General features: G+C 49.8%; 1 protein-coding gene across 2 annotated transcripts in view; it reads left to right on the top strand.

Annotated features, from left to right (window-relative positions):
* Positions 1-4,489: 4,489 nt before the first annotated feature.
* The window catches only part of LARGE1 (LARGE xylosyl- and glucuronyltransferase 1), a 448,143-nt gene continuing 428,008 nt past the window's right edge, over positions 4,490-24,624 (top strand). Inside the window, exon 1 of one of the 2 annotated variants that reach the window (XM_080661445.1) lies at positions 4,490-4,554. The gene's annotated coding sequence lies outside the window, so the exon portion shown is untranslated. Of the gene's footprint in view, positions 4,555-6,613; positions 7,058-24,624 lie in introns of those variants that run through there. The other variant, XM_080661444.1, reaches the window with a different exon arrangement.

Below are 24,624 nucleotides of genomic sequence, written 5' to 3'. Positions count from 1 at the left end.
GTTACCCGTATCTCTCTGCTGTGGGAATTCTCTGGCCAGGATAGCATGGGAGTGCTAGGAACTGACCAGTTCCCAAGAGCAAGCCTCAGTGACTGAAGGGCGATGGTGGACAAATGAGGTAGGTGTCTCGACCCTTAGTGGGACAATTATGTTCTACATCTGCGCTGTCCACAGCACAGTCGCCAGTAGCCAGGTGTGGCTTTTTAAGTACATTAACATTAGATAAAATAAAAAATTTAGTTCCTGAGTAATACCAGCGTCATTTCAAGTATGCAATAGTCGCACGTGGCTGGTGGCTACCATATTGGACAGTGCGAATATATAACATTCCCATCACACGGAAGTCTTTTGGACAATGTTATTCTACACAGTCTCTCAGAGGTTCTTTATCAGAACTGAGTACCCATTGACCATTTATAAATTCACCACTTATTGACCTTCGCCCCTTCCCTCTTTCATTTCCTCATCCCCTACTGTGCTTCCTGGAAGCACTTCCCAAGTCAGCATCTGGCCTCCAAATCCTTGTTTTGGGTTTACTCTTTCTTTGAAGAACCCTACTAACACCATACTCTTAGGACTAGAAAACAGAGAACGGGATGTTGTCGACTACCAAATGTCCTCTTCATCCTTACTACTCAAAGGATGGTCCATAGACAGGAACTTGTTAAAAAAGCAGAATCTCAGCCCCCACCCCACCCCATCCAACCCCAGCCCAGGCCTACTGATTCAGTATCTGCATTTTAACAAGATTCCCATGTCATTGTGTATACCTCAAGGTGAAAGATGTCCTCTGGGTCTCTTCCATAGAGAAGGGGGGAAAAGCAGGAACTCATAAAACATGCCCACACAGCTATGACTGCCATTTAAACAGGGTTGCTGCTAAAAAGCACCAAAAGATATATACCATCACCTTTGATTTCAGGACTCTGATGACTTTAACAGTGCTGAATATTCCCGTCCACCCCTCCTCCCCCCGCCCCAATTTTGTCTTGAAGCGCTTGTGGTCCACTCAGCTTGAGGTCCCTGTTCTTCCTGGGGTCCAGGACCCCATGCTCTGTCGTTTAAACTGACCTCTTTGGCACTGATTTTCCCTTCTGTCTTCAAAAGGCCTTGGGTCCCCAGTAAGCATTTCATCACAGCTGATCAGAGAGCCAGCTACCTGACAAGGTTTTACTCTGATGGACTTGCACCGTCAGTGAGTGAATAAACCCTCTCTCCTAAGGACAAAGGGATTCTCCATCTACAGCCAAATTTGCTCTAATTAGCTGGCTCTGAGGTTTGCAGTGGCAAGTCTTCCGAAGGCTAATAACACTAGTTTGAGGAACACCTGGATCTTGCCTGCTTCCTGAATATGACGATGGAAACATAAACTACTTTTCATTCCACTACGAAAGACTTTATCCCCATACCTTCTCTCATGTCTAAACCTAGACTCACTTTGTTTTTAGTTATATTAGGCTCAAAGCGCACTTCTATTAGCGTTAATTTGGTAGCATTTGCCATGTTCTTTAATTCTCCAGCTAGCAAGCAGCTTCTTCCCTCTAAGCCCTGATGGCGGCTGTTTGTTTTGCTCAGGAATGTCTTGATTATTGGCCTGAATGACAGAGGACTGTTTCGAAATGTGTCTGCACAGACAGACCACGTTTTGCAGACATTCCTCCGGCATTGGTTGAAGGATAATTAGGCTTCTATCTGTGTAACCTGAGAGCTCTTTGATGCTTGACCCTCATATAAAGGACATCTTAACCTTGTTTACGGGTAAAATGTGGGAGAGATATGTGACTGAGAAGGACTTGGAAGCCCTGAAACTTTGATTGCTAGATATTAAAGTCTACAAAAGGTGTTGGGCAGCTTGATATGTGCTCAGGCCTGATATCCAAATGTTTTGACAAATATAACATTATTTATTAAAATACTAGAGGCCCGGTGCATGAAATGTGTGCACTGGGGGTAGGGGGCATCCTTCAGCCCAGCCTGTGCCCTCTCACAGTCTGGGTCCCCTCGCTCCTTACTGCCCGCCTGCTCACTGCTCCTTACCTCTTGGCTTGCTGCTCCTTAGTGCTGCTATGGAGGCGGGAGAGGCTCCACCACCAGCGCTGCGCTCGCCAGCTGTGAGCCCAGCTTGTGGCTGAGCGGTGCTCCCCCTGTGGGAGAGCACTGACCACCAGGGGGCAGCTCCTGTGTTGAGCATCTGCCCCCTGGTGGTCAGTATGCATCATAGCGACCGGTCGTTCTGGTCATTCCGCCGTAATGGTCGCTTAGGCTTTTATTATATAGATTGAAATCCTTCATACTGGCTGGTTAAGTATCCCCTACACTAAGCTCCCCTTCCCACCACCACTCCAGCTACACCTACCACCCCCCTAGGAACCACCCGGACCTCACACCACCATTTCACCAGAACCCAGCACCAAAGAATTAATATGTGGCCACCAGGTGTGCTAGTGCCCCATGGCTGGCTTGAATTCCCATAAAGTGGTTGGTGGGTGCCCTGCTGTATAGGTTGCTATGTATTTTTCATATCATCCCTAAGGGTTCATCTTGTTACCCAGCACTTGAAGAATGTTCAAAACAGCCAGAAAAAAAAAAAAAAAAGCCCTAGAATCTTAGAAAGAGCCTGGCCAATGTGGCTCAGTGGTTATGTTGACCTATGAACCAGGAGTTCAGGGTTCGCTTCCTGGTCAGGACCCATGCCCAGGTTGTGGGCTCAATCCCCAGTGTGTGGGGGGGGGGGAGGGTGCAGGAAGCAGCCAAGCAAGTAGTCTTTCTCTCTCTTCCTCTCCCTTCCTCTCTCTTAAGTTAATAAAAACATATTAAAAAAAAATCTTAGAAAGAGGCTCTATGTGTAATAGTGAAAATACTTGGGTTGACTTGAAGATGGTAAAAGTATCAGGCCACCTTCATATCAATGAGTGCAGTATTCCTTTTTCGTTGTGGGTCTGGTTTTGTTTTTTGGTATTTTTTTCTGAGGGAAAAAAAGAAATGGGAAACCACATTCTTGACTCATGAGTCATGAGTCAAAATGGGACTCTGGTCTTTTTTAAACCTCAAAGCCCGACTTGCCTCCAAACTCTGCACCACACTCTTAATGTGTCTTTAGATTCCAGTTCCATGAGGTGCACAGAAAATGAGACCGGAAAAGCGAGGTGAGCACGTTTTCAGACTCCCTCTTTGAGATGCCTTGAGGGCCCCCTAGTGACTACTTTAAGACAGGTTTCTTAGACTAGTCTCCTTGACCCGGATTAAAGAGACCTTTCTGAATCTGTCCTGTGACAGGTACAGTAACTGTGTAGAGATAGAGAACAGTTCGTTGAGAGGGCTCAATATTTTTTCACTTCTCAGTTCTTAGCAAAAGCAATTCAGGTTCTTTAGAAGTAACAGATATATCACCTTACATATTTTATTCTGCATCCTTCATACTATGTTATGTCACAACTTAAATCCTTTCTAAGACATTTATATCCTGGTTTGTGTCAAAGGGTTCTAATTCATAGGCAAGTACATCCTACATTAGGTTTGGTGGAACAAATGAATTCTTTAAGTGCGGGGCATGGGTGGGGCTTGACATGTTAACATTGCAAGCCTGGCAACATTCCTCTCATTTAGAACATTAGGTTTTCCAATGACTATAATACTGCAACATTGAATGGATAGAACAAAGTTTCTACACATTTAAGGTGCTTATTAACTGGTACAAGTAATTTTTGTGAAATGCTCAAATGATGAAATAAATGTTTTAACGTTATTTTACTGACCAGAATGAATATTGCTCCCTCCTCCACGATGGCTGTTTTGCTTTCTAAAATCCGGTCTAGAGATGCACTACACATAGGTAGTTAAAATGGGAATATCTCTTTTTCCAAATGCTTATCTTTTAGTTTCTGATGTTATTTCATTATCTCTTTGCTTGTAAATTTCAGGTCTCCCTCTTCTTCCTCAGTCACCTTACCCTTATTCATATGCTAATATGTTGTAATAATGCATTTTGCACCATCAATGAAGTGTATAGCAAAGCAATGAATAAAAAGAAAGCCCCCATTCCTGCTTTAACTTTATCCTGTTCTGGGGCCGGGGGTTGGAATAGGGGAGGAGGACGTCAGTAGGCAGGCAGGGCAGTTCGGCTGCAAAAAAAAAAAAAAATGATCCCCTTGTTTTCAGCGCGTTCTAGAGCCGGGCTGCACGTCAGAGGAAGAACGGAGCAGCGTTCCGGCTAAAAGGCTTTGGCATTAAACTTTGACACTCTAATGGTCTCTAGGATATTAGATAATATTTTATCATATAATGTTCTTCTTCGACACGGTAATGGCATCAAAACCAGATACCATCTCCTATCCCTGCAAACGTGCAGGGTGAGACTTATTCCCGCAGAGATAAGAGAGCAGGACCCCAGCTTCGCAGTTAACTTATCCCAAAGCTTCAAAGCAAACGTGTGTGTGTGTGTGTGTGTGTGTGTGTGTGTGTGTGTGTGTGTGTGTTTTACTTCGCTGGAGACGCTGCTGTGCAACCGCAACCTTCTTTTCGCGGTATCCTCGGCTCGTCGGCCACTGAGATTAGGTAAACAGTGCTCCAGAGCTGGGGGACAGCGGGGGTTGGTGGTGGTGCAAAGGGGCGGGGGTCGTTGCTTAAAGAGCTGGAGGGAAGGAAGGGGACTGGGGAAGGGTCCCGGCTGGGTCCAGCTAAGGGCCGAGGTTACCTAGGTAGGAGCAAGGTCCGGAGCGAGCTAAGCGGCCGAACCTCCGAAGCCCTAGGTCTCTCAGCCTGACCTCTGGGGACTGGGGTCCGCGCAGCAGTCCGAGCGGGGCGCCCTTTTCTTACGCACTCCTTCCCCTCCCCACCCTTGCACTTTAGCTCAGCTTTTGCTTCTTTCCCCTGCCCCTTCCTAAAACTGGGGTGGGTTCCTCTGAGTCTCAGGGCTAAGACAGGGGTGCTTGGAGGAGAGGTTGAGACCCGGCGGGCCCCGCCCGGCTGGGGACCCCGGGGGTAGGAGACCCCAGAAGCCTTGGGACCGAGCAGAGGAAAAACACGGGAGCTGGATCGCATGCCGGAGCTCCGGTCTCCCGGTCGGAGTTGTCCGTCCCTCCGCGTCCTCTTTCTTTCCCCACCTCTCTGCTTTCTCTTCTTCGGGGTTTTCTTTCCAGCCACCCCCCCTCTCATGCCCCCGCCCCTTTGCCCAGCCAAATGCACCCACTCGTTCCATGGCCCGAAAGGACTCTCGGCGCCCCACTCTCGGCTTTTGGAATGGGAGACTGGCAGTTCTTTCAGCAGGATGTTACACGCGGGGTTCTCATGCCCGGAGGGAAAGAGCTGGAATAAAATCTAAATGGGGAGGGGGTGCGCTGCGCGTGCATGGGGGTATGTAAATGGAGGGGCAAATAAGTGCAGTTTCCCCGAAAGAATAGGGAACCTTGGGCCGGATTCTTGGATACAGAGCCCAAAATGACGCTGTCAAAGCCCTTCAGTGTGGTTCCTCGCAGTCTCAGGCTGCCCCAATACAAGAGAAGGGAAGACCCGAGTGGAAGGTGGAGGCGGGGAAACTTCCTACTTCCCAGGACCGCCGTTTTGTACAAGGGTGAGCGGACAGACAGCACGGCCCTTCGAGCCGGCTCGCGTCTCTACCGCGGCAGCTGCGGACCCACCCACCCCACTTCCCTTCCCCCTTGTTCCGCGAGGCTCGCCAAGCCCGGAGCGGCCCCGAGTGGCCTGGAGCAGTCGGGCTGGGGGAAGAAGGAAGGGGAGCTCCTGGCTGGCACCCTTTTATCTTAACCCGGGCCGGGATCCCGGATCCGGGTGTTGCTTCCGTCTGCTTGCGAGCAGGCTGAAGAACTAGGGGGCGGAGCCTCTCTGGGGGGCGGAGCCTCGGCGGGGGCGGCCTCTTCGTTCGCTCGGCTGCGGCACCTGCCATTGGCCAGCCGTGCAGTCACGTGGTGGGGGCGGGGACCGAGGCGGGCGCAGACCCCGCCCCCGCTCGGAGCGCGGCCCAGGTTCGTGGTCCCCCCCAGCTGCACAGACATGACACAGACACACAGTCACTGCAGCTGCTGAGCGAGCCTAGCGCTCTGGGCACGCGGCGGCGGAGCCAGCCCGGAGCCCGGACCCTAGCGCCCGCCCGCCCCCGACAGCACCCGCGCGGCGGCCCCCGCCTGGCCCGAGTGCGGAAGGCGGGGATCGCGCGCCGGCTCTGGCTAGTGGCGCCCGGCTGCCGGAGGCGGCTGTAGCGGCCGCCCAGCTCCGAGCGCCGGGCGCTCGGAGAAGCAGGCGCGTCTCGGAGACGGCGGCGGCCGAGGCCAGCGAGCGCTCCCGGCGGCAGCGCGGGACCACCTTCTTCGGTGCCCTGCACCCACCGCGCTGCGCTCCGCCTCCGCTCCGGTGACCTTCCCGGAGCGCCTCCCCCGGCCCCGCGCCCCCAGCCCCCAGCCCCGCGCCCCAGGCCAGGGCGAGGCCCTCTCCAGCGCCTCCTTCCCGCGGAGCCGCGGGCGGGCGGCTAGGCCCGGAGGGAGGGGGCGCCGCGGCCGTCTGCAGCCCCCCCACTCGCCGCCGCGCCCGGCTGACTGGACTGTCGCTGCCCCGCCGCCGCCGCGCGGGACCTCGGGCGCCTGAAGCTGGGGGCGCGGCTGCACTCGCCTCTCCCGGCCGGGAGTGAACAGGCCCTGCCCTGAAGGGGCGAAGCGGCAGGGAGCGCGGGAGGTGGAGCCAGCCCTGGCGGCCACCCCGCGTCTCAACCCAGCGCCCCCTCCCCGGACCCAGCCCGAGGCGCACCGAGGCCTCAGCCCGTGCGGGGCGCCCCCGGCTCGGAAGAGTCCCCGCGGCAGGGAGCAACTCCAGACAGCGGCACCGGAGGCAGAGGAAGAAGGGAGAGTGCTTGGCTTGGGCGGCCCGGACCCTCCCCGCAGCGTTCGGAGCCCGGGACCGCCCCGAAGGGTGCGCTCGGCACCGCTGTTCGGAGCAGGGCAGTGCCTGCTGGAACCCCGACCCGGACCCCCTGCGCCTCCTAGGCGGCGCCGCCGCGCCACACAGCTCTTTCGCGGTCTCTCTCTGCCTGGCAGCGGGCACGGCCAAGGTAAGTGCCCGGGGTGCCAGAGAGCCGCCACGGGGCGTCCGGTGAGCAGCGCTGGACAAGTTCTCCGAACCTGTAGCTGGTACCCCCTGTACTGGCGTAGAGAGAGGGCGTGTGGTCACACCCTCCGCTGCCTGGGCCCAGAGCCCTGCAGAGGTTGCAAGTGGAAGTCCCAGACTTAGACTCTTGTCCCCAGGACCCGTCCCAGGGCCTGCCAGTCTTCTAGGCACACGGTCTGTTAACAGGGAGCCAGCAAGAAAATTCCCGTTAGCAACAGGAGGGGACGTGTCTGCACCCCTCACCCCTAACCCCCCCGCACCTGTACTTTGGGGGGAACCTTCTGTGTTTGGAGCGATCCCTCCTGGACGATCCCCACCTGCCTTTTCCTGAGGCTGGGAAGAACTTTTCGTTGCTCCTTGTTGCAGAGAGTGGAGGCGGATTTGGGGTGAGCAGCCACAGCTAGTGAGTCCCTCTATAGGACAGAGTGGTTGGGTGGCAGCGATGTCTGTAGAGAGGAAACCCAACCAGAGTGTCACTCCTACGAGACAAGGCTGCTTGTGATGCGTGATCAGTCTGTAGCGATCCAGGCAGTGGTGGAGGGGGGGGTAGGGGTGGGGTGGGGTGGGGGGGGGGGGGAATGTCACTGCTTCTGAAGGGTGGCTGACTGGCTCCAAAGTTTGCATCCTTAAGTTATTTTCTTCATCGGCTTCTTCCCTTCTTTTCATGCTCTCTTTAAGGAGCCTCAGTTCTGCAAAGCCTGCCTTGCCTGTTTGAAATTTGTTAAACCTATGAGCCTCCCCCTGGAACAGTCTGATTTTAAATGGGTCACCTCGGAGGAACAGATTGTCTCTCTGACATTGAATCTATGCCTCACTTCCCCCCAGTGACCCTGTTTAATGGGGGTAGATTTTTTCCTGTCCCTGAGCTGATGATGTACCTCAGTGGTCTGCTGAATTCCGAATCTGTGGTTTTTGTCACTCGGTCCATTAAAATGATCTCGGGGCGGGGGGAGCAAAATAGCCGCTTACATTTTCTGTGAATGACACAGGAAGTTTTACAGGGGCTTATGTAAGTGCCCCGAGAGAGAGCACAGGTTCTGGCTTCCTTTATGGGGACTGGTGGGGAGGGGGGGGGGCGAGATGCGGGGGGGGGGGGAGGGGGGTGGGGTGGGGGGGTTGGCAGATGGGGCTTCCACTTCACCTACCGCTGATGCCGCCTCTGACCCAGGTGGGAACGCAAGGCGCTTATTCACTTGTAGAGGCTGTCACCTCGGGTTTATTTTCCTCAGCTCTCCGTCTTCCCACCTCAGGAGTCAGCTTTCCTAGGCGTAAGGTAAGGGCAGGATCTAAATTAGGAAAGGGACAAGGGGTGGTTTTCTTGTCTCACCTCGCACAGGTGGGTGACTTGAATGAATTACTCACAGGCATGCGGAGCCCTGCACCCGGCTGTAAGGTTTCACACATCTCTTCGTGTACCTTTATGCTTCAAGAGCACTTCACTTGAGTGAAAATTGCTTTGAGGAGAACACACCTTTCTTGAGCGGCCTGGCCCTCTTAATGCCATACCGGGAAGAAAACTAACTGGGTTAGTGAGGCAAAAAGCCGCCAAGATTGAGATCTTATGATCTTAGTGGGTTTTCAAGAAAGGACCCCCCCCCCCCGCCCCCCCTCGCCCGTCCGCCAGTAGATAGAGAGGTTTTCAAAGATCCATCCCTCTCCAGCCGGCAGAAGTCATCACTAACAAGCAAGTGTGGGCCGCCTTCACTTAGCGAAGTAGGCCGGGATGTGGGTTAATTTTTTGGTGTGAGAGGATGCAGATTCCTTTGCTTTTTCAACCATAACTAGAAGGGTCTCCACAATGAAATAAAAGGTTTTCGTCTCACCGTAGGTCCTTGGGGACGGCGGTGGAGGTTTGGTTCCGGGTTCCTCAGCTTGTGTTGTAAACTGGATGCAGCTGCGAGGGGTGTCTCCCATCGGAAGCCACCTCCAGTGGCAGGACACTAGGGGGACCCGTTTTCTGTTCCGCCACCAGTGATGGAAACCCGAGGAAGGGCCCCCGTTGCAAAGAGCTGTGCTTTACCTTTAGGGCTCGTGCAGCAGAGTTTTGGTACCAGCGCATGCTTGCATTAACGAGTGGGTTCCCAGTGCTTGGCGAGGGGCCTGCTCGCATCAAAAGTGTCCTTTGGGCAACTCAGAACAGGGGAACTGCCAAGTGTTATTGTGTTGTGTGAGACTGGAAAACTTAGTTATCATCTGTAAGTATATGAGCGTTATACAATTAAAAATATATATTTTTATTGACTTCCGAGAGGAAGGGGGAGGTAGAGAGAGATATAGAAACATCGGTGATGAGAGAGAATCATGGTCAACAGTATTACATCACTAATGTCTAGCATTGCCTCCTGCACACCTCCTACTGGGGATCGAGCCCATAACCTGGGAATCAAAGCACCACCTCCTGGTACATAGGTTGACGCTCAACCACTGAGTCACACTGGCCAGGCAGTGAGCACTATACATTTTGGGGAGACAGACCCTCCTGCAAACTCTATTCTTTGGGCCTTAGACCATGCTAACTTGAAGCTCCCTAAGAGTTGGTAATCAAAAGTCCCCTTTTTGGATTTTTGGACCGCACATCTTAGCAGGTTTCCTAGAACCAGGTTTCCTCCATTCTAGATGGCGTCCAGATTTGACACCACTAAACATGAAATTTCTCACCAGCATCCTCTTAGAAGTACGTTCCTTATATTTACAGCTGACGCTTGAACAACGGGGTTTGGACTGGGTGGGTGCCCCAATGCGTGCATTTATTTTCAGGAAGTGCAGTCTGCATTTCCTATCCCGATGAATTCCGGGGATTCATCAAACCCTGATGGAAAATAGTGTCTTCACATTCCCAACCACAGATTCCCCAACAGCAGATCAAAAATAACTGTTTTCCATCTGCCATTGGTTGAGTCTGCGGATGCGAACCGCCCACTGTCAAGTCAAAAGTTCTGTGCTGATTTTCCACGGTGTGTGGGTGGGTTTCGCTAAACCCGGCGTGGTTTTCAAGTGTCAGCTGTCTGCAGATGTACCATGACATTTGATAATGCAGTTACACTGCTAACAGTATGAAATGGTTAATGTCTAGGTTTGCATGGTCAACAGTATTACATCACTAATGTCTAGCATTCCTCCTGCAGAATTGGAAGATAATTCTATTTTGCTGAAGAACAAAGCCCCTTTGCCCAGGCTCACCTTATCCACAGTGGCCAGGGCTCATCAGAGCTGACTCCAGAGGTGGGCAGACAGGACAGGTAAGAGGTAGAGTCCAAGAAGAGACGACCCAGTTTAGAATACTGGCACGAAAAAGGGCAGATGTTGCCAAGACTTAGGTCTTAGTGGAGTTTGAAGACCCAACCCAGTTCGTGGACACGAGGAATTAGACTCAGCGTTTGGAACCTGTGAACCTGCATGAGTTATTCTATCTCCCTGAACTCTGGGGCCCGCTCTACGGTGGTTTTGATCATTTACCCCTGTGTTTAGTGCATATTTAGGTGGTTTGCGGGGAGCGATTGTTGTGGTCTAGGGAAAATGGTCAGCATAAAGCTTTATTTCTGCTATTAAGGCTTTATAGATTGATTCTCACAGGTGCAGTCTAGCCGAGGGGTAAGAGATTGGAACAGGAAAACACTATTACATTTGCCATTGAGCATCGACTAGTGAAAACTGGTCTTGGAGAGGAGATATACTGTGGTCCTAAGGCATGGTGAAGTCTGGTGAATTTCTGGAAAGCCAGATGGCAGAGGTAGAGGGAGACGTTGAGGGAGGAGGCTGGCCTTGAGGACACACCTCTGAATTACAGCCACCACACAGGACCCACGAGTGTTGACCAGGCTTGGCTGCTCCGCCCCGGAGCATTTGACACTGAGAGGCCTCGGTTCCCCTCTGACCATTCTGATATTTGGAGAGCCGTAGGCTGCAGCCTGTAAAGTTAAGGCGCACCAAAATGTATTTTAGAGGACTTTTTTTTCTTTTAACTCAACAAATAATCATGATCCCACGTTCTGTGTGGAGGCTCCAGAGGTTCCACGTTTAGTTTACAGTCTTTCAGGGAGGCAGGCATTGAACTACTATGAGCTGAGTGCTATTGTACAGGTTTGTTCAAAGGGTAGGTTTGATATCGCCAGGTTGGTAGAGAGGAAAAGGCATCCCGGGCAGGAGGAACCGCATGGAAACCTTCAGGTGTGTCGTGTGAATGGAGGATAGGAGTAGTTAGTGTGGCTGGAAAATGGGATGTTTGGGAGGGAAGCAAGCTTGATGTCAGAGGGAAATCATTTAAAAGGATTCCATGCTGAGTGCTGTACCTTAGCTGCATGCTCTGTGTATTCAAATGGTGGCGAGAACAGTAGATGGATAGATCTAGGAGTACTGGTTGACCATCCCACATTGTTATTAAAAACAGAAAAAGAAAACTCCTTTTTTTGTCCTTTATTCGTCTACGTGTAACATTTTGCCTGTTCTTTAACAAACTGTTCGCAATGCAAATAAAGAAAAGGTCCCTGAAGCACCATCCGTCTGCCCTCTTGTGTACGTGGGTTTCATCTGGGGCATTCATTATGTGATTATGCAGCAGTGGGAGAAATGACAATGTTACTGGCAAATGATATATTGTCGGGGAAGAATCCTCGGTGAGAACAAATTCCATCTTGTCAAATGTGCTTCTGGGTAGAGTTATGGTCATATTTAACACTCGAACAAGGTTCCTGTATTTGAATCCCTTCAGTTCTGGCCTCAACTTTTTTTTTTTTTTTTTTTTATTTTGCTTTTGAAAAAGGAGGCGTTTTATAATTTTGAGGATGGGTATGTGTGTGCATGTGTCTCGTGGAATGAGGAAACTGTGTAGGGAGGAAGAAAACCAACAGCGTAACCGCCAGAGGGTATTAGAGAGAATGGAAAATCACCGTTGCAGCAGGAATCTCGAGGGCCAAGTATATTTAGGTTTTCAGAAACAGGAGCCAGGACTGGGGGTAAAAGAAGCCTGTGTGTGTGTGTGTGTGTGTGTGTGGTCTTTACCATCCTTCCTTGTGTTGAGTGGGAGGCAAGGGTGTATTGCCTCATTCTTTGCTATCTTACTGTGTGGCCTTAGAATACTTCTTGACCTTTGGGCTTAAGCCTGTCTGTCTACATTAAGTGATTTGCGTGTGTGTGTGTGTGTGTGTGTGTGTGTGTGTGTGTGTGTGGTCTTTACCATCCTTCCTTGTGTTGAGTGGGAGGCAATGTATTGCCTCATTCTTTGCTATCTTACTGTGTGGCCTTAGAATACTTCTTGACCTTTGGGCTTAAGCCTGTCTGTCTACATTAAGTGATTTGTGTGTGTGTGTGTGTGTGTGTGTGTCTGTCTGTCTGTCTGGTAACTAGGAATTTAGAGGCCCAGAGAGGGAAAGGTCTTGCGTAAGCTATTGAGGGGCAAAGCTTGGACTATTCCTAGCTTTCTAGCTGTGTAATGGGAAGCCGTCTGGCCAGTTGAAAGGCGTTGTGTACCTTGAAACATAAAACATTGTGAAGATGCAATGCTGAAGAAAAGAATCTCCAAGGCGGCTGTGTTGGAGGAAGAGTCTGTATAATGCCGACAGCTTCAGAGCCTCTCTGATGTATAAGGTCATTCCCATCTAAAAGCAGCTAGACTTCGTGTATTGTGCAAACCTGTTGGTTCTGGAATGTTACATTGTTCCTTGAGAACCACTTGAGAGTTAAATGCTTTGTGATAAAAAGCATGCTAACAATTGTAATTTTTTCCCCCAAATTAAGTTGATAAAAGCTGACTTGACCTTTTGCGATTTTGCGAAGCCTGGACTCTACCATGGAAAGGGGGAACCCTTCCGTTTGTCCTGGGAGCTTAGCTTAGTAGGGGAGCTATTGGGCGAGGACGTAGGGAAGGATGTTTGAAAGAAGCATAAGACAAAGAAAAGCAATCGTGTAGCAGCACAAGTCAGGAGGAATGCAAACAGACATAATTTCATGCCTCCCAATATACCCGAGTTGCTAAAAAGAAGGCTACTCACCACTCTGGCACGGGTCTCCTGGAAAGAGGAGATTCGAAGTAAGTACAATGTAAATTTAAGGTTTGTTACATTATTATTTCAAGATTGAAGCTAAGTACAAGAGTGCCCTATTTTAGGAGAACTTGGCATATAAAATCTGATCTAAAAGCAAAGCAAATCATTTAAAGTAAGTAATTGTTTGGGGTACATGAGATTTTTATTTAACAAGAGGGATTTAGAGCCAGCCTTTTCGAAAGGGCTAGTTGCATTTAAAGTTATTCGATGAACGCAATCATGATGGATGCTCTTGGGAGCCTCACTTATTACTTTAAAACCAAGGCGAAACTTTTTTCAAATGTTTTAGCAAACCACTCACTAGGTCCATGTGCCAAGGAGCCTACTATCTGAAATACAGAAACAAGTTCCAGATCCTCGGTGACCACGGACCCACCACATCACGTCACTTATGTACTTAGGTCAGATTGCTCACTTAACTACCGTTCTTCCCGGAGACAGCACTCATAACCACCCTCCTGTGTGAGTTCCCTAACCACCCTCACATTCTTCTAAGAATATATCGAGGACAAGGGTGGTTTATACAGTAAATTAGGTACGTTCCCAGGATTCCGAGTCTTCGTAATTGCAGAGACGTGGGGTTAATTTTGTTCTTCCTAAAGTTACAGTAGAGGTGATATGCATGAGACGTTAAAACAACAACAACAACAACAACAACACACACACACACACACACACAAAAAAAAAACACACCCTCAACATCATGCTTGCCTACTGGCTCTTCCCCGTGTCTGAAATATCTAGGGCTTTTTGGTGTTTTGTTCTTTTATCTCTTAGGAAAGTTTCCAAAAAAGAATTTGTTCTAGGAATGAAATAAAATGTAAGGCATTTAAGGTTGCAGAGGTAATTTTGGGCAACCTGGAGTTGTAGATAATCACAGGCCGCAGCCAGAATGGAAAGTGCAGTCTCACCCATAATTTTAGCCTCTCTTGTCACATTAAGGGGCCGTGATTTGGACCGGCAGATGGAGATGGAGCCTCGACTGCCGGGGAAGGTTTTGCTCTTAGCATAGCTTTTTCTTCCTGAAGGACCAAGGCCAATTGGAAAGAAAGAGCGTGCTGACCTTTCTAGCTCTCCATGGTAGCATTCAGATTTAGGAGGACTTACCGCAGAACATGGGCGTGCGGGGATTTCATCCTTCCTTTTTTCTTCTTTTTTTTTTTTTAAATTTAAATTTAAATTCAGCAGGGAATCATGGGCTCTTCAGAGTTATTCTGTGGTTGGGATTGCCTTGGCTGCATTGAACACGTTTGTTATGATTGAGGAAGGTTCACCTTTCTGTGGCTAACTGGGAACCATCCCTCCCCATTACGTAGATCCTTCATAGGCCAACACTATTTGTGTAGCAGCCTCCTTGACTGACGTCAGCTCTCATGTGGGAATGGCATTTCGTGGTCTCTCCAGAAGCCAGCGGAGGAGGCCCAGGCAGAGTGAGAAGCAGGTGGCCCTTGTCCCGCCTCCAGGCCTGGTGCCTGTGCTTAGTGGGTCCACTCTTCCAAAGTACTTGTGTCCACGCAGGATGACTTGTTTCATGAATGAATACTGAGTGGTCGTGTTTTCAGGGTGGTGGGGGAGGGAGAGGTGAGCGAATTCCTGTGGGTGTACAGACTTGGGCGCCTTGAGGCCCGTGCAGGAAGCTGTCATTTAAAAACTGTGAAGGACATTTCAGGTCAGCAAATGAGTTCTCTTAGGGACCATTGTTGTGTTTCGGACACGGAAGGCTTTGTAAAAAGGCGCGGGAAGTACAATACCAGAATGTCCTATGTGCTTCCTTCCTCTCCATTTGTAGGGATTTGGACCGCTCTGGCTTGAGAGGAGGAGTCATGGTCTAAATCATGTTCAAATGCACATGCCAGGTTGTTTTGAAAGTGACTTGAGCCTGGCCCGTGTGGCTCAGTGGCTGAGTGTCGACCCAGGAACCAAGAGATTTTGGTTCGATTTCAGGTCAGGGCACATTGCCGGGTTGTGGGCTTGATCCCCAGAAGGGAGCGTGCAGGAGGTAGCCAATCGTTGATTCTCTCTCATCATTGATGTTTCTATCTCTCTATCCCTCTCTTCTCTCTCTCAAATGCAATAAAAAAGAAATGAAAAAAAAAAAGAAGAAGAAAGTGACTTGAAAAGCATTTGAAATGCAACAAAGCTTAGGATGGATGGTTAATGATAGTATTTCAGAGCTGGTGATGACAGTTACGAGACGATGTGGATGCAGATGGTAGGTGAGAGGCGTGGCTCCTGTGTCAGGAGGATGAAGTGCACTTGAGTCGAGGGAGGGAAGGACGCGGGTGCCCTGATCCCAGTAGAAAGAGCTGCCCTCTGCCATCTGGGTATCTTCTCCCCTTTCGCTGTTGGTGTGAATCCTTCCCATCTGGGCTTTTCAGTATTGTAAATGCTCACTGATGCCTTCTCTGGGTAACGCAGAGCTGAGACACCACCAGGGCTGGGAGGGAGCGTGGAGCCCCATTAGACCAATAGCTTCGGTTCAGAGCTGTGGAGACTAAGGCTGGGGAGGTCAAGAGAATGACCCAGGTGGGAGGAGGGCCAGAACCCAGGCTTCCTGTGCACCTTGGGCAGCCTGGCTGTACCTTCTCACACCCCATCACTTTCAGGGGTCCATCCTCTGCCCCCTTCCCTTGCCTCCCACACACCCTGCTTCCGTCTGTTCCACCCCAAAGGCACAGTTCTCAACTGCGTCCTTGGTGCCATCTGAGCATTATGTGCATTTCATCTTCACAGCAGCCCTTGGAGGTGGCTGGTCTCACACTCCCACTCCGCAGAGGTGGCAGCTGAGGCTTGCCCAGGTCACACAGCCGTGAAGCATGGAGCTGGGACTCGCTACGTAGCCTGCTGTCTGGCCGCTGACCTCGCCCCTGCTTCCTCACGTCTCTACTTCACTGTATGTATGTCCTGGGACCCCTCTGAAGGTCTTCTCTGTCTCTAGCCTATTGGCTGTTTTCCCAGTGGGGCTTGTTACTGCTATCTCTTTGCTGGATCAGACTCCCCATCCTCTCACCTGTCCTGCTGGGTCGAAACCTCTCCTTCCTGCCATGGGCTCTGTACACTCTGTCTCTTTGATGGAGCCACTGTTCACTAAACTGCTCTGTGCAGGTCCCTGCTTGACATCAGGAACACACAGGTGAGGAGAGTACCTGTCACCCATCTGGCAGCACTGTCTGGGTGAGCGAATGAAACGCTAATGGAGAGCAGTGGGCACCTGGTGGCGAGTAGCATCACGTTTGAGGGGGTCAGAGGAGAGCGTAGACCTGCACCTTGGTGACTACGTGTTAGAAGAACAGGGTGAGAGGAGGAATTACCCCAAGTACCCCAAGGGCTGTGCCTGTCACCTTGTGCATGGCATTGGCAATGTCTGCATCCTTACTCCCTCACTCACGTGTCAGCTCCTTAAGAACCATGACTGGGTGACGCCCATCCTCGTATCTATGGGAGCATCCTGCCACGTTCGCTTCTAACACGGAGGAATCCTTTAATAAACATTTATTAAATTGCATTGAAAACCTTCTGTCCTTGCCCACATAGTTGCAGAGATTGTAGAAAATTGTGTGATAAGTTAAGCAACAATAGAAGACTCAAATGAACAGCTCAGAGCAACAATAGAAACTATGAGGCAGTGCAATTAATGGTTGTGGACTGTCGGAGCCGAAATTTGATGGGAAATCAGGGGTGGGAGCTTATTTTAGCTGTTTAAACTCAAGGGAGGTAGGCTTCGCGTTGAGGCTTTGGACACGGGATAATTAAAATTTGAATGGGAGAATTTCAGAGAGGTAGCGCGGCCAGGTTTGATCGACAGTGCACGAGTGTGTATTTTTGGGTTGTAGAATAAGCCGGCTTGGGTTTCTGCTAGCAAGGAATTGGAAATGCAGTTGACTCACTAGGTTGGGGCTGTGTGGTCTTTGAAGGCAGGGTGACATGATCAGGAGGATGGTGTGTTAGCTATGGAAAGCTCTGTTTTAGGAAGATGGACCTCGTAACGGTATCGGGAGCACATTGGAGTGAGGAGAGCTGGAAGCTGGGAGGTCACTGAACAGGCTTTTGTGTGAGTCCATACGTGAAGTTTTGAAGGCCCCTGGGCTAGAGCTGTCCAGCGGGGTGGAAGCTGAGGGAGGCTCCCGAATTTTCCTCCCATCAGTCACTGGTATGGAAGGCCCACTGAAAATCGACCTCCTTAGAATAAAATCTCAGTGACACTAGCAGCCAGTCTGAAAATAGCACTCTCTCCCTTGGCTTGGCTGGGCCCGGGGATGGTGCTTGGGTGGAAATAGACTCTCTGGAGCCTCTCTTATTGGGAGTGCTCCCAGGATTACAGAACCAGGATTATAGAACAACTGTTTGCCTAGCCTTGGATGACACCCAATGAGGGACGGAGTAGAGAACATTCTTTTTTTCCTCCCGAGTGGTTCCCAAAGCAGCTGTGGGGGTGCTCAGAGCAAACCAGCTGGGGCTCCGACATCTGGGCTCCCAGTCACCTTAAAAGCGCAGCCTGTGCGGGCATCCGTGGCGGGAGTGTTTCTCTGCCCTCAGACGGCCTTGCCGAGAGATTACAGAGCACACTTTTTAGAATTGGAGAGTAAGCCATTCTGGATAACAGAATTTTTCAAATTGGATGGCCCAATCCCTTGCAGATAGTCTTTATGTTTTTTAATCTTTAAAGCATGAGGGCTTTTCTAGAATGTTCTGTGTGTTTACCCTCACCGGCTTACTATTGGCCACTGGAAAATACCCAGCCTTCTTATCAGGGCTCTCGAAGCGTGTGATGAGCTGGGGCCTGCCTTTGCCTGCAGCCTCATCTTCTCTCACCCGCCCCCCGTCCCCTGTTTCATGCGTCACCAATCGCTAACTCATTATTTTTCTTCCTTCCTGGTTATTTTCCCCCAAGCCTGCCAAGCTGTGCACCTGGTCTCTCCTGCCTGATAAGCTCTTTTCCTCTTTAACTGCCTGGGACACTTCTGTTTTTCCTTCAAAACCCAGCTCAGGTGGCCCTTCCTCCAAGCTTTTCCTGATGCTGGGTGCCGGATCGCATCGGTTCCTCATCCTGGCTCTGCTGCTGCCCGCTCTGCACCGGACTCCCGGTTCTCCCAGGCGGCTGTCGTGCCAGAGTGTGGGAGCCTTTCAGTGAAGACCGCATCTGGTGACTCTGGGGAATCTTCAGTGTTTCACCATGTGCTTGGAACATGCTGTCTACCCAACGTATGGTGGTGGTGGTGGTGGTGGTGGAGATGGTGATGGAGATGGAGATGGTGGTGATGGTGGTGGTGGTGGTGGTGGTGCTGATGGTGGAGGTGATTTTAGATTTCATTGAATTTGTTGTCCAGGCATAATGTAACCCTTTCCTGTGGAACCTAAGTACCACACTGTGCTGCAGGGGTACATGGTGGGACGTGAATAAGCTTCTGAAGGTATTCCGGAACCTAAAGAATGTATGCCCCTTTGCCAATGACCAGAATGGAGGTGGGCCTTCCCGGGGGCACAGTGATGCCTTCAAGGAATGTGGTGGAGGTGGAGGTGGTGATGATGGTGGAGATGGCAATGGTATGGAGGTGGAGGTGGAGATGGAGGTGATCTAGAGGTGGAGGTGGAGATGGAGGTGATCTGGAGGTGGAGGTGGTGGTGGAGATGGAGATGGTCTGGAGGTGAAGGTGGAGGTGGAGATGGAGGTGATCTGGAGGTGGAGGTGGTGGTGGAGATGGAGGTGATCTGGAGGTGGAGGTGGTGGTGGAGATGGAGGTGATCTGGAGGTGGAGGTGGTGGTGGAGATGGAGATGGTCTGGAGGTGAAGGTGGAGGTGGAGATGGAGGTGGTCTGGAGGTGGAGGTGGAGGTGGAGATGGAGGTGGTCTGGAGGTGAAGGTGGTGGTGGAGATGGAAGTGATCTGGAAGTGGAGGTGGTGGTGGAGATGGAGGTTATCTGGAGGTGGAGGTGGTGGTGGAGATGGAGATGGTCTGGAGGTGAAGGTGGAGGTGGAGATGGAGGTGGTCTGGAGGTGGAGGTGGTGGTGGAGATGGAGGTGATCTGAAGGTGGAGGTGGAGGTGGTAGAAATGGAGGAGGAGCTCTTGCCTTCTTTCCAGACCAAGAAATATGTCTTTTATACAAATCGTTAAGGCTGAATATTGAAGGGGGAGGAGAAACTTGAAGACCCTTTGTACCCCTGTCACTACCCCTTCTCTTGGTCTGTGCAATCTCAACTACTCTGTTGTCACCACTCTCACATCTCCCTCTCTTCTTTTTACAGTCTTCACCCTCTTCTCCTCTCTGCTTTTCTCATTTTCTCAGATCTTCGGCCTCTTCTTTTTTCTCTTCTTAGACTTTTAAAAGCCCAATGAAGAAAATCAGTCCTTGGAAGTCATCATCAGACAATCCAAAGCATACCTCTCTTTCAGGCCTTATCCTCAAGTGTTTGATTCATCCTGGCTACACTGCGGATCCCTAGATGCTGATGGAAACTTTGGCCATGGTTTCTGTTCACTAGGCTTAATACCACTCCCCATTCTTTAGGGAACCTGGTGTAGAATGGCAGTTCTAATTGATTGCGAAATTATCAGACAGGATGAGGAGTGGCTAGGGAGAACTGGATAAATTTGTGCAGAAGCTCAGCAGCAGTGCCCAGAGACTCGGCTCTGGATAGCCATGTGTTTATGTTGGAATATTTCGTCCTATCTCTAGTGTTTGTGAGGTCCATTTGGATTTTTATTACACTGCCCTTGCATGCCAGGCATTGATGCTGCATGACTTGGTTTGCTTAATGAATCACGGAGGAGTGACAGATGAACCCTGGGCAGAGTTGGTGTGATTCAGGCACTGGCAAAAGTTTATGAACTTGCACTTGGCATGGACATTGGTTACGTGGTTCAGGAAGCCCTGCTGCTTTTCCAGCGGCTGTCCGACTTCATACACACGGACGGATACACTCTCTGGGTCTTAGTTTTTGACATTTTCCTTTTCCTTCTGCTTGGGTTTGTCCATAACTCTCATTTTTGAGCTCATTAAATCTGTTAATGTGTGTGTAATGCTTAGAACATGCTGGCACTCGGAATACACTCAAATGTGTTAGCTATTGTAATTGTTGTTATTATTTAGAGTTTCTCCATTTTTTTCCCCCTCTTCCCCATGACCTGCTCTTCACCCCTGAGGATGGTGGTTGTGCTTGCTAAAGTAAGACCACAGATGACTCCTGGGGACAAGAGGGGGCCACCGTCTTTCACTTTTCAGCACTGTCTAGAGCAGTGGTCGGCAAACTCATTAGTCAACAGAGTGGCAAACCGCGGCTCGTGAGCCGCATGTGGCTTGCGAGCCGCAGTTTGCCGACCACTGGTCTAGAGATTGCAGAAAGTTTGCAGAAGCTCTGAAGTAAAGGCAAATGCTTGCTCACTCATCCCCTGAGGCCATTTTCCATGAGCTTTCTGTCTCCTTTGCTCCTTTTTCTCATTGGAAATTTGGGCTCTGATAGGTAAGGGAGATGAGAGCCAGTGAATGACATAGGAAAGGACTCTTTCTTGGCAAGTTGTGATTAACAGTATTTAAAATAACAGGTCACAGTAGTAATGGTGGTAACAGTGACGGCTCCCAGGGACTGGATGTCTCTGTGGGATTCTGAGACGTGCGCTATGTGGACGATGCTTCCAGGCCTCCCTGCAGCCCTCTGAGCGGAGCAGTTTCATTTTATAGGCAAGGAAACCAGTTCAGAGACATGGATATTTGCCCAAGTGACAAAGCCAGACAGTGGAACCCAGTTCTGTGTCTTCTTAGTCTCTATCCTGTAATCTACTCACCCGAGGTCACTGGACACTGGAATATGCAAACCCCTGGGGAGACGTGAAGACTTTCCATGGAGTATGCCGGTACAGAAAGTTTTAAGGGAATTGATTTCCAGATTTCCAACCTCACACAGGGACCTGTCCCTGAAATTGATTGGCCTGAGACCAACCCCACCAGGTCCACAGTTCCTCCTTCCACCTCCCTTTTCACAGTCACCCCTTCCCCATCTTATAAAGTCACATGTCTTCCCTGACACTGATCTTTCTCCCTGGTACATTGCTCTGGGTATAAAAACCTCAAGGAACAACAGTCCAAAGGAACTGTTTGAAATTGGTGTGTGGGAACCTTCTGAAGAGGGCACCCTAGGCTGCCCCTGTCCACACCCTCTTTTTCCTGGTTAAACTTGGTGCTAGAATCTGGGCATTGGGCTCCTTTCTCCTGGTAAGGAACGATCTAACATTTCCAGAGTTAAAAAAACAACAAAAAAAACTTGCTCTTGAATTTTAAAAATTAATGATGGGTATCAGATTGCTAGATCCCATTTAAAAATGTGATGTGAAATTTTATTTTAAAATGTTAATGTTTACGATATGCTGAAAATTACATCTGTAGAAATGATTTAGTTTATGATGAAAATGTTAGATGTCAGCCTAAAAATAGGCAAGGTAAAAAAACAATTGTACAAGTTCTTCAAATTTCAGAATTCAAAGACAGCTTGAGGATCATTGTACTGTACTCCCCCCTGAGATCCTGAAGTCTGGAGTGAGTAATTCCTAAGTGGTTTTCTGCCCAGACCCTTGTGCACCTAAATATATAGAACTTTTTTTTTTTTTTTCATAGAATTCAGGGCCATCAATGTCTCCTAAAGCTCCTACATTACACTTTGACTAAGCACTATTCTTCTTATAAGGACACAGATTGGATTGGAGTGCACCGTAATAACCTCATTTTACCTTGATCACCTCTTTATAAACCCCATCTCCAAATACAGTCACACTCTGGGGTATTGGGCGTTATGGCTTCAAACTCTGAATTTGGGGGAGACACAACTCAGCCCATAGTAACACTATGTTGCTTTAATGCTGTGAATGGGTTGTAGTTTGAAAAGTGATACTAATGTACAAACCTCATTTGCAATACAAATTACTAATGGATTCGTTCACCTATGACCACTTCAGGGATGGTAAGTTTGCTATCTGGGTACTCTTTTCCCTTTAATAGGAGCAGAGAGGAGACAAAGTGTAGAGATATAAACAGGTTGTGAGTTTACCAAAAATGCTTGGGAATTGATGGTGGAAATCTGGACCTTTTGCCTCCCTAAGCTCAGTGTTGCTCCCATTGTGGCAGTAACAACTTCCCTGAAATACCCTGACTTAGGTTGTGAAATGGGTGTTATGACTTCCTAGGAGTGAGGTAGGGGGCTGTTGGTCAGACCAGCAGCTTGTCTTAGAGATCTGGGCTCTCTCCTTGTCCCAGGGCTTGCCATTCTGTTTTGTGTCTTGGGAGTCAGGTTTGCAAGTGTTGGGTTTTGTGCGTCAGTTTGACCCAAGTCCCTCAAAAGGCCGCTGTGATGTCAGAAGTCCCTCTCCGTTCACACCCAGCCCTCATCTTCTTTAAGCAGATGACAAGCCCGCCTGTTATTCTGCTCTGCTAAGCGGTTGTCATTCTTCTCCTGGTTTGTCATTGTTTTAAACTGGCTATGTGCTCATTGTCTGGTCTGCCGATGCTTGTAATGGAGTCACATCACAGCTGAAAGGAGTTGGGGAGGAGTTGGTCAAATTGTAGTCTTTTCATGTCAAAAATGAGCCCCTTCCCCTCCCAAATTGTGCTTACCTGCAATTCAGAAATGTTAATTACCTAATGTTTTGGAGAGTTTTTTGCTGCAGGACCTGTGGCTACACACATGTTACCTGGGACGAGGATGAAGTTTTAAAAATCCATCCACCCCCTCTTCATATGCCAGTGTGGATTGTGTATGCGACTAAGAGCTTGTCCTTACTGGAAGCAGGCCACAGTGTCTGAGCGAACAGGGCCCAGGAGGTAGCAGTTTTTGTTTGTTTGTTTGTTTTTTTAAATATATTTTATTGATTTTTTTTACAGAGAGGAAGGGAGAGGGATAGAGAGTTAGAAACATCGATTAGTTGCCTCCTGCACACCCCCTTCTGGGGATGTGCCCACAACCAAGATACATTCCCTTGACCAGAATCGAACCTGGGACCCTTCAGTCCACAGGCTGATGCTCTATCCACTGAGCCAAACCAGTTAGGGCGAGGAAGGTAGCAGTTTTGATGGAGCAGGGTGAATTGCTGTTTGCATGTTTCTGCCAGCCCACCTTGGGTAAGATGCTTACCTTCTCTTATTAGTTTCCTGTGGCCGCTATAACCAAACACCACAGAGCCGGTGGCTTAAACCGAAGTGTACGGTTTCCCAGTTCTAAGGCTAGAAGTCCTCCTCAGGTGTCTGGAGGTGTCAGCAGGGACGCGTGCTCTGATGGTGTTTGGGAAGCATCCTTCCTTGCCCCTTCTAGCTTCTGGTGTTGACTGGCCATCCTTGGCCATCCTTGGCCACCTGGGCCTCACTCCAGCCACATGGCCACCTTCTCACTGTGTACCCTCCCATTGTCTCCTCTGTATACGAGTCTCCATGCCCAAATTTCCCCTTTTTATAAGTGTACTATCATATTGGATTAGGACCCAGCTGACTGACCTCACTTTACCTTGAATCCTCTGAAAAGACCCTATTTCCATAGATCAGTGGTTCTCAACCTTCCTAATGCCGCGACCCTTTAATATAGTTCCTCACGTTGTGGTGACCCCCAACCATAAAATTATTTTCGTTGCTACTTCATAACTGTAATTTTGCTACTGTTATGAATCGTAATGTAAATATCTGTGTTTTCCGATGGTCTTAGGCGACCCTGCTAAGCGGTTCTCAACCTGTGGGTCGCGACATTAGAAAGGTTGAGAACCACTGCCATAGATGGTCACATTCTGAGGTCCTGGGGGGATAGGACTCCTACATGTCTTTCTTGGGGGACACAATTCAACCCATCACTCACTCCCTGAGCTGTACTTTTCCACCTCCAAGGTCCATCACCTGTTCCCACCCTCAACCTAGGGGTCAGACCCACTCACACTGAGAAAGCACTTCAGCAACATACTCCCGGGTGATGTCAGAATGCCCCGGGGTGACAGGTGTCTCTTATTCGCAGTACATGGTTTGGAATGAGCATGTGGACCTGACGCATGACATGTCCTGTGTGACTTTTCAATTAGAAGCCCTTTTGGGAAGTGTGTGTGTTTGACCTGAGCCCCAAGTTCGCTGGAAACATGGAGCACGTTGACTGCAGACGTGCACAGGGAGTGCCGCCCCGAGGGTGTCGGACACGGCCGGTCACCTGCCCCACCCTCACTTGCTGGCCACTCACTCTGCCCTGCGGGTACTGCGTGGATGCAAATCCTGAGAGATCTTTCCCAGCTCTTGAATCTTTCAGAGAGAGCGTGGGACTGTGTGCTCGTTTTATTGGTTTGTTTTCACGAGCTGTATTTTGATATTCAAAAGAGGTTCCCTGGGGCAGAGGTTAAGGATGTTTTCAGAATGCCTTCTCCCAACAACTTGCAGTGGAAAGAAAGCTACAAAACAAACGGAATCAACCCTGGTTTAAAGGATTTGGGGTCTCCAGCTTCCTTTTGCACAAAGCCT

The sequence above is a fragment of the Plecotus auritus genome, assembly GCF_963455305.1.
Source record: "Plecotus auritus genome assembly, chromosome: 3".
Taxonomy (NCBI): Eukaryota; Metazoa; Chordata; class Mammalia; order Chiroptera; family Vespertilionidae; genus Plecotus; species Plecotus auritus.
This window is presented reverse-complemented; position numbering and strand designations above follow the sequence as displayed.